This window comes from Anastrepha ludens, chromosome 6, assembly GCF_028408465.1.
Source record: "Anastrepha ludens isolate Willacy chromosome 6, idAnaLude1.1, whole genome shotgun sequence".
NCBI lineage: Eukaryota > Metazoa > Arthropoda > Insecta > Diptera > Tephritidae > Anastrepha > Anastrepha ludens.
Window position 1 is genome coordinate 94,588,024 of NC_071502.1, and position 11,361 is coordinate 94,599,384.

Genomic DNA, 11,361 nt, shown 5'->3' on the forward strand with positions numbered 1-11,361 from the left:
AAAATATGCAATAAAACTAATGAAATAAAAAAAGGGTTGAGCAAACGTTTTTCTGTTAATAATATAATAATTTATAATAATAATAAAATAAAATAAAGGATAAAACATAAAAAGTAAAATAAAGGAAAATAAAGAATGCTAAAAAAACGGAAAACTAACTAATTAAATATTATAAATAAAATTAAAGAATTAAGAGAAAATAAAAGAACATTAAAGAAAATCTAAAACTAAATAAAAAACAAAATAAATTGAAGTAAAATGAAATAAACATAATAAAATACAAAAATCAACAAAATTAAGTAAAAAAAGCTGGAAAAAAATATTTTAATTTTTTTTTATTGAAAAGAGTAATAATTTTTCATAATTAGTAAAATAAAATAAATTAGAAAATGGGTAAATACACATTTTTTTGTAAATAAAATGATGTAAAATAAAATATAAAATAATAACATTAAATAATTTAATTAATATAAATACAATAAAAAGTAAGATAAAATAAAAAGGGAGTGAAATAAATCTGGGAGGAGCATTCTGAAATTTTTTTAATTTTATGTCGGTTATCTTGTACCAATACAAATAACCGTTATGTGAACAAAGTTATAAGACTACAAAGACGGGTATAAAAATAAAATAAATTGCTGAGATACATACATACATAAGTTTGTATATATGTGTATTTATTGATGACATGTGGATTCATTACCTTCTGGTCAAAGCTTCTGCTTTAGCGATTTTTGTTCGATCGATAACTACAATACTACAAATATATTCTTATATCACACATTTATGTATAGTACATATGTATATAGTACATAGTAAATGCATGTCAGCTTAGAATTGATAAGAATTTCATCAGTCCTCGAAAGCAGTAAATAATGTATGCACTTTGGTTGAAGTGGAGAGTGAGTTCGTGGAGAGAATTGATTATTTGACATAGGCGACTTTCTGCAAGTCACTTCCGCCTGTTTCTCTGTTTTAATACAGTTATTTTCATAAGTATTGATGAGCATCTAAGGTTAACCAACAAATGAACATTTTTTTGTAATCACATATAAACAGTATTGTGCAAAACTCAAACAACTTTTTAGGTTAATTTGTAGATGTAAATTTTTTCTTTTGTTGAAAATGTGTAGCATATCTACGTAACAATTATATTCTCTCTAGTATAGGAATCAAAAATATATTCCTGGATTTAAATGAAGTTCAGTAGATCTTTTTTGTAGTTACTTTAGGAATGTCCATGTAAAACATAAACAACTTTTTCTTGTAAGACGATTTATTTTAATCACAAATCACTTTGAGAATCCTTTAGATCCATGAAAATTAGTATTCGCATATGCAATTTAAGTATTAAAATTATCAAAAAATTGATTTATCATCTGCTGCACGATCGAGGTCCTACTGATGGTGTAATAAAATAATATGAGAATTTGAATTCCTATTCCCAAGTGCAAAATATAAATTAATGTTACTATTTTTTAGAATTGATTAATGTTAGTGGCTTAATTCGTTGTAAGTCTCGTTTGACGTGTGTAGGAATAACATGACAGGAATACATAAAACAAGAATCCTAATTTTTCCAGTTCCTTATAGTTCTGTTCGCTGCTCGAACCAAAGACTGTTTTGAGACTCCCCAAAGTAGTTCAATGGATTCAGATCTGGACTTCCAGACGGCCAATCTTCTGCGGCTATGAACCCAGGAATATTGTTTTATTGTTTTTTAGCCACTGTTGGGTGGTTTTTGCCTTATGGGCTGGAATGGAACCTTGCTGGAACATCCAACGCTCTCCATTGAAGAGAGTACTGCTCAACTGCTTCATCACGCCTTCTAAGACGTCCTCCTGGCACACTTTTGCCTCGGAAAAAGAAATGAAGAAATGTTACACCTTTTCAAGCCACTCCCCACTAAACCATTATGGAGGTTGGAGGGTTGCCACGCTGAACCCTTGGAACAACATTTTTTGCGTCTTTAGAAGTTTTAGCATAGATTTTGTCGTTTTGCTTGTTAGAAACTTCTTCAGAACTGAAAAATTTCTCCTCTGTGAAAATCTAATTTTCATGGCCGCGTGCCGCCGAAGCAGCTGCTTGCATCTGTTGAGTCTAATTTTCTTCAAGTGCGTCGTCAAAAGTTGACCAGTTGGACGACGGAAGGCTTTCATGTGGAGATCATCTCTATTTAGTCTTGACATGGATCTGGTCGATACATTCATTTCTCTGGACATGATTTTCTGCTTGCTTCGGGGATTTCTGCGAATTCTTTCTCGAATGTCTTTTATGGCTGCACTGGTTTGAACCACGCGAGGACGACCACTTCTATTCCTGTCTGTCACTTCAGACGTTTGGGAAAAATGATTGATCGTGCGTGAAACAAACTTCTCGAAATATTAAGCTTTTTCAGCGATTCGTAAATCTGACTTGCACTTTACCCCTACTTTTGTAATCTCTTCACTGCAATGCGATTTTCTTTAGCTCTCCACTCCATTATAAAAAAGCGAAATTTGCCACGAAGTTGAGTATCTATAATTTATGAGTAGACAATACATACAAACAAAAGCAAAAATAACGATGGAGGGATCTACAGTTTCAAGCCGACTCCGAACGGCAGTTATTTTTTATGAGGAGCTTTTTCATGGCAGAAATACACTACGTTTTCTTAATTTTTTGATTTTTCACCGAGATTAAACCGACGTTCACTCTCTGAATTCCGAATGGTAGTCACGCACCAACCCATTCGGCCACGGCGGCCGAATATTTGGTCTGAATCAGCCCACCTCAATTTAAAATTTTAAATATCCAAAAATTAAAAAAAAAAATGTATAAGTTTTCCTATTCAATAAATACACAGAACAACATTAGATTTGGTTATAGATTCAATACGAGGAATTGTAAGTAAGGTAAAGGGAGTTTCTTAGCCCTTTCAGGTCCAGCCTAAAGTACTTATGAAACTTTTACAATATTTGGTTCACAACTTGTTTTTAATACGAATACACAAAAATCTCAAAACTGCTTATGTTTTGCGCAATACTGTTTGCATTACATATGTACATACAAAATCCCTGTTTTAGGTGTTTGACCAAGCTTTCCCTCCCACTTGTGGAGCGTGTCTTAAGGGGGAAGTCTACTGTGAATTTTTCAAAAAATCGATTTTTTTTTATTAGCTTAAAAAATACTTTGAACCCTCTTAAATAAGGTACAATATGTGTTACAGCTGGCTAAATTTTTCTTCGTTGAAATTTCGACCTTTTCCCGAAGCGCTCCAAAGCGCGTACCTGCTATACTGAAACTTTAAACGCATTTTTCTCGAAACTAAGTTTTTGTATACGGTGTACACGATATCTCGAGTTCTGATAAATGAATCAGCTTAAAAATTTAATTATATATTCTCTGTAATAGTGTCTCTCGTCTGACATAGGATTTTTTTGATATCGTTATTTGTTAAATTGTTATAAACAATAGTAACATCAATTTTAGGCAAAAAAAAAGAAAAAAATTTCAAGAATTTTTTTTCAACGCCAAAATTTTTTATCGACATAATCCTACGTCAGACGAGAGTCAATACTATGTATATTTTTTTTTTTTTTTTTTCGAACTCCATTTATTCCATACAATCTGTCATAACAATAACAATAAGTACTATTTTTACCTACAATTTAAATAAGAATAGCTTAGAGTAAGAATTCCCAGTGGAATTCGTTACTTAATAATGAACATCATATAACATACCTATACATATATTATAATATACAATTTTACAACTTTTGCATTTACGTATATTACGGTTTAAATCTTTGCATTAAATCGTTAGGCTGACATTTTTTTAATCTTGAGGAGTAGCTTATCTTGGAAAGGTTATTTGCTCGATTATTCGGATGAGTGGCAAGTCGGTTGTTGTATCTCTGGCTGAGGTTGTTTATTTCTTCGAAAACTGTCGTAACTTTTAGGTCACGGTGCAATATCTCGTTTCGTACAAACCATGGCGCATTGGCACACATGCGGAGCACCTTTGACTGAAATCTTTGCATGATTTCTAGATTTGATTTTGCTGCTGAGCCCCATAATTGAACGCCATACGTCCATATCGGTTTCAGAATAGCTTTGTAGATAAGCACCTTATTGTCTAGTGTAAGTGCTGAATTGTAGCCGATTAACCAGTGTAGTGATCGCAGTTTCAGTCCAAGTTGCTTTCGCTTTAAAAATATATGCGATCGCCAAGTAAGACGCCGGTCTAATAGAATACCTAAATATTTGGCATTATCTGTTTGTGGTATTGGAACGCTGTTAAGAGATACGGCAGGACATGAGCCATTTCGAAGAGTGAATGTTATCTGCGTCGATTTGCTTTCGTTAGCTTTTATGCGCCATTTTTTCATCCAGCCGCTAACACTGTTAAGGTTTTCTTGTAGGTAATCAGAAGCAATTGAGGGAAGGGTACTCCTGGCCATGACGACTGTATCATCTGCATACGTGGCTGTATATGTGTTCTTTGATAGTGGAAGATCTGCCGTGAACAAAGTGTACAAGACGGGGCCTAGAACACTTCCTTGTGGTACACCTGCTCTGATTGCGTGAAGGTTAGTGGTTTCGTTGTTTACTTTAACAAGAAAATGTCTATTTTGCAAATATGACTTTATGAGCATATAACAGTTGTGCGGTAAGCCCTGCTTAAGCTTGTATAGCAGGCCTTCATGCCAGAAGGCTTGCGTTATATCTAAAATGCCGCTGTACAGAATTGCCGCCTCTCAAGTGCTTGTCTAGCGAAATCATACACACAATTAACTTGCTCTATGGTGGAGTGATACTTACGAAAACCAAATTGGTGGGCTGGAATGAGATTTCTTTGCGCAATTATTGGATTTATCCTTTTTAAAAGCAGCTTTTCGAAGAGCTTGGAGGCAACAGGCAATAGACTTATTGGCCTGTAATTGGATACCACGCTCGGGGTCTTCCCTGGCTTTTGTATAAGGATGATTTCAGCAACTTTCCATTGAGTTGGGAAATACTCTTGTTTTATCATCGCGTTAAATATAATGGTGAGGAATTTGTATCCACATTTGGGCAGTTCTTTTAAAACCTTACTAGTTATTAGATCGTAACCTGGCGCCTTTTTGGTTTTGAGAGTTTTGGTTGCTGCGTATCTAACTTCTTTCCAGGTAAATCGTACAGTCGGAAAATCCATTTGAAACGGAGCTGAGAGAAATTCGTTAACTTCTGAGTCTACCTCCACACTTTGACTCGGAAATGGTTGGAAAACATTTGATAGGTGTTTGGCAAACTCTATTGCTTTTTGTTTATCAGTTTTTGCCCAATCTCCACTACACGTTTTTATCGCTGCGTTGTGAGGCGTTGGTTGTGAGATCTTTTTCGTTGCCTTCCAGAGTGAGTAGTCAGTAGCTTCCGTGGGTGACAAGTTGGATAAGTATTCATGCAGTTCTGAATTTTTTGCGTCTCTTATAGTGTTTTTTAATTGTTTTGTGAGCTTATTTAGTTTTTTTTTGTCGTTTCTGTTTCTGGTGCTTTGCCATATGCGCCGAAGCTTGCGTTTTTCTGATATTAAAATTTTGACGTGATCGTTAATGTGCGCTTCAGCGTGAGTGTGCTTAATTTCCGGCGTAGCGGTCCACGCAGCTCTTTGAATGCAGTTGTTGAAAATCTCAACGGCCGTGTCCAGATCAGAGTTGGATTTTAGTGGAATATTTAGGCACAGTGTATCCTCGACTAGTTCTTTAAAGTATTCCCAGTTTGTCATTTTATTGTGTAGCTTTGGTGTCATTTCCTTTTTTTGAAAACAAGAGTTTATTGTTAACAGCAAAGGTGAGTGGTCTGATGAGAGATCTAAACATGTGTCTATGGAGACCTGATTTTTAGATACACCTTTGCATATGCAAAAATCTATAAGATCCGGTGTTTTATTTGGGTCACTAGGCCAGTAAGTGGGTTGTCCTGTTGAGACGTGGAATAATTTATTGACCTGCATTGCTTTGAGGAGTTCGCGCCCTCTTGGAGTTATTAAGCGTGAGCCCCATTGCGGATGTTTCGCATTGTAGTCGCCACCTGCTATAAATCTAGGTCCCAACGATTTAAAATACCTTTGGTATTCAACGCTTTTTATTGATTGATTTGGAGTGCAGTACACAGAAGCAATCACAAGAGAGCTCTTTCCATCTGTGACTGTTATAGCAGTCGACTGTAGATTGTAATTTTTAGTGTTTCCATGAACCATATGCGCAATATTATTTTTGATTAAGATGGCTGTGCCTCCTCTTGCTGTACCAGCAGGATGATTTGTGTGGTATAAATCATATTTTGGAATTTTTACGTAACATTTGTCTGTCAAGTGTGTTTCAGATATTAACATTATGTCAATATTTTTATCTGTTAGAAATACTTCCACTTCATAGCGGTGTTGGATGAGCCCATTGGCATTCCAAATTGCAAGCAGATCACCGAAACGTAAGATTTTATGTACACCGTTTAGGCACCTAAGAAAAGCGGACCTGCGCTTGCAGAAGTGCCACAGCGGCCATTTTGAATATTTTGACTTAAAATTTTTTTTTTCAAAAACTTAAATATATAATAAAGATAAGAGTTTAAATAGATTTTATCTACGAGCAATATTTTGTTAGAAATAAAATCCGGAAAATAAGCCTGTTTTTTCCCTTGTCACAGTAGACTTCCCCCTTAATCTGCTGCACTAAATTACCTGCAAGTTGCTTTTATGAGAAACTTTTTTATGGCAGAAATGCACTCAGAGATTTGCCTTTGCCTTCTAGAGACGATAACTACTAGAAAAAACCTTTTTACGTTGGATGCTTCGTGCACCTATTGGACACAGAACACAGGAGCAACCGAATGCTAGTCATACTCGGCTGCTGTGAACGAAGTAAGTAAGCTCACATCTTAAATGCTCTCATCTCACATCTCACATCTTAACTTTTCAACGGCAGCGTTCCAGCAAATATTGACGAGATTGTGAGTGCAGTTAAACCTTATTTCCAATCTACAGTGTCATCCTGGTACAAATCCTCATACAAAAATAATAAAACAAAAAAAAAAAACAAATATATTTCGCAAAATAAATAAACATAACATTAGCCGTAAGTACTCGTGCTCCATTTCGTTGCTTACACTTTTAGTCGTATTTGCTTTTGACACAATTAAAAGCCTCGACTGGCAACAGGCGAACGCGTGCCGCATTACAGTAACATTGAAAACTAAGATAACAGAAATTTAATATACTAATAATAAAAATAGTATTCATAATATTTGTTTAGCGAGTATCTTGCGCTATTCAATTCGCTGTAATAGAGTCGAACGACTGTTGATGAGTAGCTGTGGGCTGCGTAATGTAAATATGTGCGTATGTATCTGGATATAAATTGATAATTCTTGTTAAAGAAATAAAAAACATCTTTACACTTAATTTTGTGAAGAAAAAAAAAACAACAGCTGCTATGTGTGTTTGTGTGTTTGCATGCCTTTTAATGATTGAGGGCGTAATTCCTTGCAATGGAAGAAATAAATTCAACTCTCAGAGGCTACTTTTGTAAAAAGAGAGAGAGCAAAGGCAGAGAATAAGGGGAGAAAGTAAGGTGATGCTACTTTGGTACAAACTTTTTAGATCCCTTCATAAAACTGAGAAAGAAAGTGAACTTTCAAAAATTCATAAATTTGTCTACAACCCCACCTGTTCAGTGAGTGGTGACACATTTTTTTTTTGCGTACATTTTTAGGATAAATCTTCTTAGTTTGTTGGCATCGTGAGCTTGCACCATCATCATCATCATCATCATCATTTTTGTTGCTGCCTAGTCCTTACAGAGTGAAATATGTATGAATTTTCTGGTAGTACCATCGCTGGCTAAGGGAGGGAGTACTGCAAGTATAACTGGTTTTCAGAGCAAAGGAAGTCAGATTAGAGCCCACTCTATAAATAGTTAGACGTATCTACAGGTCTAGGGCTGCCAGGTAAAGGGCTGGTATTCAGAGCAAAACAAATACGTTATGCTTAAAAACATAAAGCCTCTTCTTTTCGCCAAGAGTTAGCAAGTGGCGTATAGATGAAACAACTGGTACAAATTAATATAGGTTGGCAACGAGGAAAGAGAGCTGCCTTAAATTACATGTGTTGGCAAGACAGTTATACCAGTTTAATTAGCTATAGCCATATTCGATAGCGGCGAATCTTACTCGTTAACTTTGTTGTTGCTTTCGCATGCAAATTTTTCGTCAAGTCAATCGAGCATAGAGATAGCGAGCGGGGAAGTGGCGAATAGAAAAGGCCTATAATTAGGTCGTGCCTAGCGTTGCCAAATGAGTTTTAAAATAATTAGAGGGCTGTTCAATGACTTATATTCTTGTATTATTTATACATACATTGTCTTCTTCCACACGATGCATGGCGTTAAGTATTGTACTTATGTATGTACATATGTATTGGGTGTTTTTTTTCAGCTGCATGAGAACTACCGATATCGATAACTATGGTTTCATAGCTGATAATGGAAAACTGTGTTGACATTTCTGTTCAGTAAGGTTTGGCAAGGAATCATGAATCGTTGGACGCCAAACAATGGGAAAATTTATTTTGAAAAAAAAAGAAATCTGGTTGCGAAGTTCATAAAATACTTCATTTTACGTGTCGTTTACACGATGCCGGCTTCATCGGTCCTTATTTCCTTCGAAATGAGCAAATTTGGAATCAAAAATTCAGCCATAATTTGGAAACAAAAATTCTTTCGAAATGACTGAATTTTTGTTTCCAAATGACTGACGTTTTGTTTCCAAAAATTGCTCAGCTAAGCATCGACGACATTTGGTGGCAACAAGACGACGTAACTTGCCATATAGACCGCTTAACAATCGATATATTGCAGTATTCAAGCCACCATTGACGCCATACGGCCGGATTTATTGGTAGTAGTCAAAAAATGGTCTGATCGAATATCGAAAACAAAATCACAATATGTTTGTATATAAATATAGTTCTGAATATAATTGAGCCCATATCTGATGTAGTAGCCGATTTCTAAATATTTGAATCCATTTACTGCATTCGTAGCTATTTAGCTTTTATAAAGGGTGGTTAAGTTTCAAGGGCCGGTGTTCATATTGAATAAAATACCATTTTTTTAAGAAATTATTGTCATTTCTGTTTATTATAATAATATTGGTATGGCTCAATTACGTGTGGAACAAAATATTGGCCAAATTGCCGCCGCGGCTTTGGCGGCACACCTCCATCCGATGGTCCAAATTTTCGATGACGCTGAGGCATAATTGAGGTTCTATGCCGTTAATGTGCCGACTTATCTTATCCTTTAGCTCTTGATTTGTTGCTGGCTTATCGACGTACACCTTTTCTTTCAAATAACCGCAAAGAAAGAAGTCCAACGGTGTCAAATCACATGATTTTGGCGACCAATTGACATCGTCGCGACGTGAGATTATTCGGCCATCAAATTTTTCGCGCAAAATAACCATTGTTTCGTTAGTTGTGTGACAAGTGGCACCGCCCTGTTGAAACCACATATTGTCCACTTCCATATCGTCCAATTCGGGCCATAAAAAGTTCGTTATCATCTCACGATAGCGAACACTATTCACAGTAACTGCCTGACCGGCCTCATTTTGGAAAAAATACGAACCAATGATGCCGCCGGCCCATAAACCGCACCAAACAGTCACACTTTGTGGGTGCATTGGTTTTTCGGCAATCACTCTTGGATTATCATTCGCCCAAATGCGGCAATTCTGCTTATTGACGAATCCACTGAGGTGAAAATGGGTCTCATCACTGAAGATGATTTTCTTCGAAAATTGGTCATTCACTGTTGATTTGAACACTCGTTGTCATAATAAGCCTGAATAACTTTAACGCGTTGCTGGATTGTGTATCTTTCCATGGTTCAAATTGAGTTAGTCTGAAATAGAAAAATATCAAATGAAATGCAGAAAAAACTAGACGTTTAGGTGTGGTTCACATTCAACATCTGCCCTTGAAATTTAACCACCCTTTAGTATAACAACAACTTTTCCACTTTCCTAATTTCTTTCAATATATTTGGAATCAGGGTAAGAAAAGTTAAAATTTTTATTTGTAGTGGTCGTATGTGTATTGCCCATTTTTTGGAGTAGGATTACTCTGAATTTCCACTCTCAAATTTTCGCGAAAGAAAGAGATTTGTTCGTTTTAAAAAAAATTGTTTTTATTTATTTATTTATTTCTTGAGTTTCTTAGAACTATTCCTTAAATAAATGCGAGTCCTCAATTTATTAATAAAGTGGAAAATATTGATTTTGTATAGTACTTTATTATTCAATATATGACCAATGTGCATAAACAACTTTCTTAAATGAAAAACAGAATTATTTTCCTTTTTATATTAATTTTTTTTTAATTATATTAATTGTTCTTTTTATTATTTCTTCATTGGAATTCGTTAAATTATTTTAAATAAATCATTTACTGTTAATTCAAATATAATCTTCTCTACAAAAATGCTAAAATGTTTTCTCTACAAAAGCTTTCCTATGAATTCTACAAAGATTTGTAGCAAAGCTTTGAGTGTAATGTGTAGAGATACAAGTTAGTTGTTGCTATTGGACGCTAGAGAGCACTCTTCAGAGCCATAAGGCGGGAAAAGTTTTTTGTATTTTGTTGTATTTGTCTATTTGTATTTGCTCAATAGTCAGTGGTTAATTCATAGGCCGTCCTTCTCAATATTCTGGTTTTTTGGAGTATTACACTCTTGCAATAAAAAAAAAAATAAAAAAATGTTGCATAAAGAATACTGTAGTTCATTAGCCTTGTACGACAAAAACGTTATATTATATTTTGAGGTGTCGCTCTAGTGGCATTCAGAAGATTTGGAATTTCATACATGCACAAATTCTTATACTGCACCGTAATAGGTCTAATTTTACCTGGGGACGAGGTAGGGGATGCATTAGCTCGAGAAGCTGCTGCCTGGTTACTAATGGGATCTTCCTTTCCATGAGACAACGCACCAAAAAGAAAGAAGAGTTTAGAAGCAAAGAGCTAAGGTTACGTAAGCTGGCATAAAACTCTGGGGCTACGCCAAGCAAAGTCCTCACTCCTCCCTAAATACACTCGAAAAATGCTCACTGACATTCTCACAGGTAACTGCAGCCATCAGTACATGCTGGGGATATGCTCCACTGAGACCTGTTGTTTTTATGACCAATCCTCGGAAACTTCAAAACACCGTATTCTCGAATGCGATGATAAGACGAGAAGAAGGCTTAGATAACTCGGCCGGATGCAGCTGGAACAATGGCACATATGCTCAGACTAATCCAACTACATCTTAGCTTCATTGTGGGGCTGAGTTTGGTTGAGGT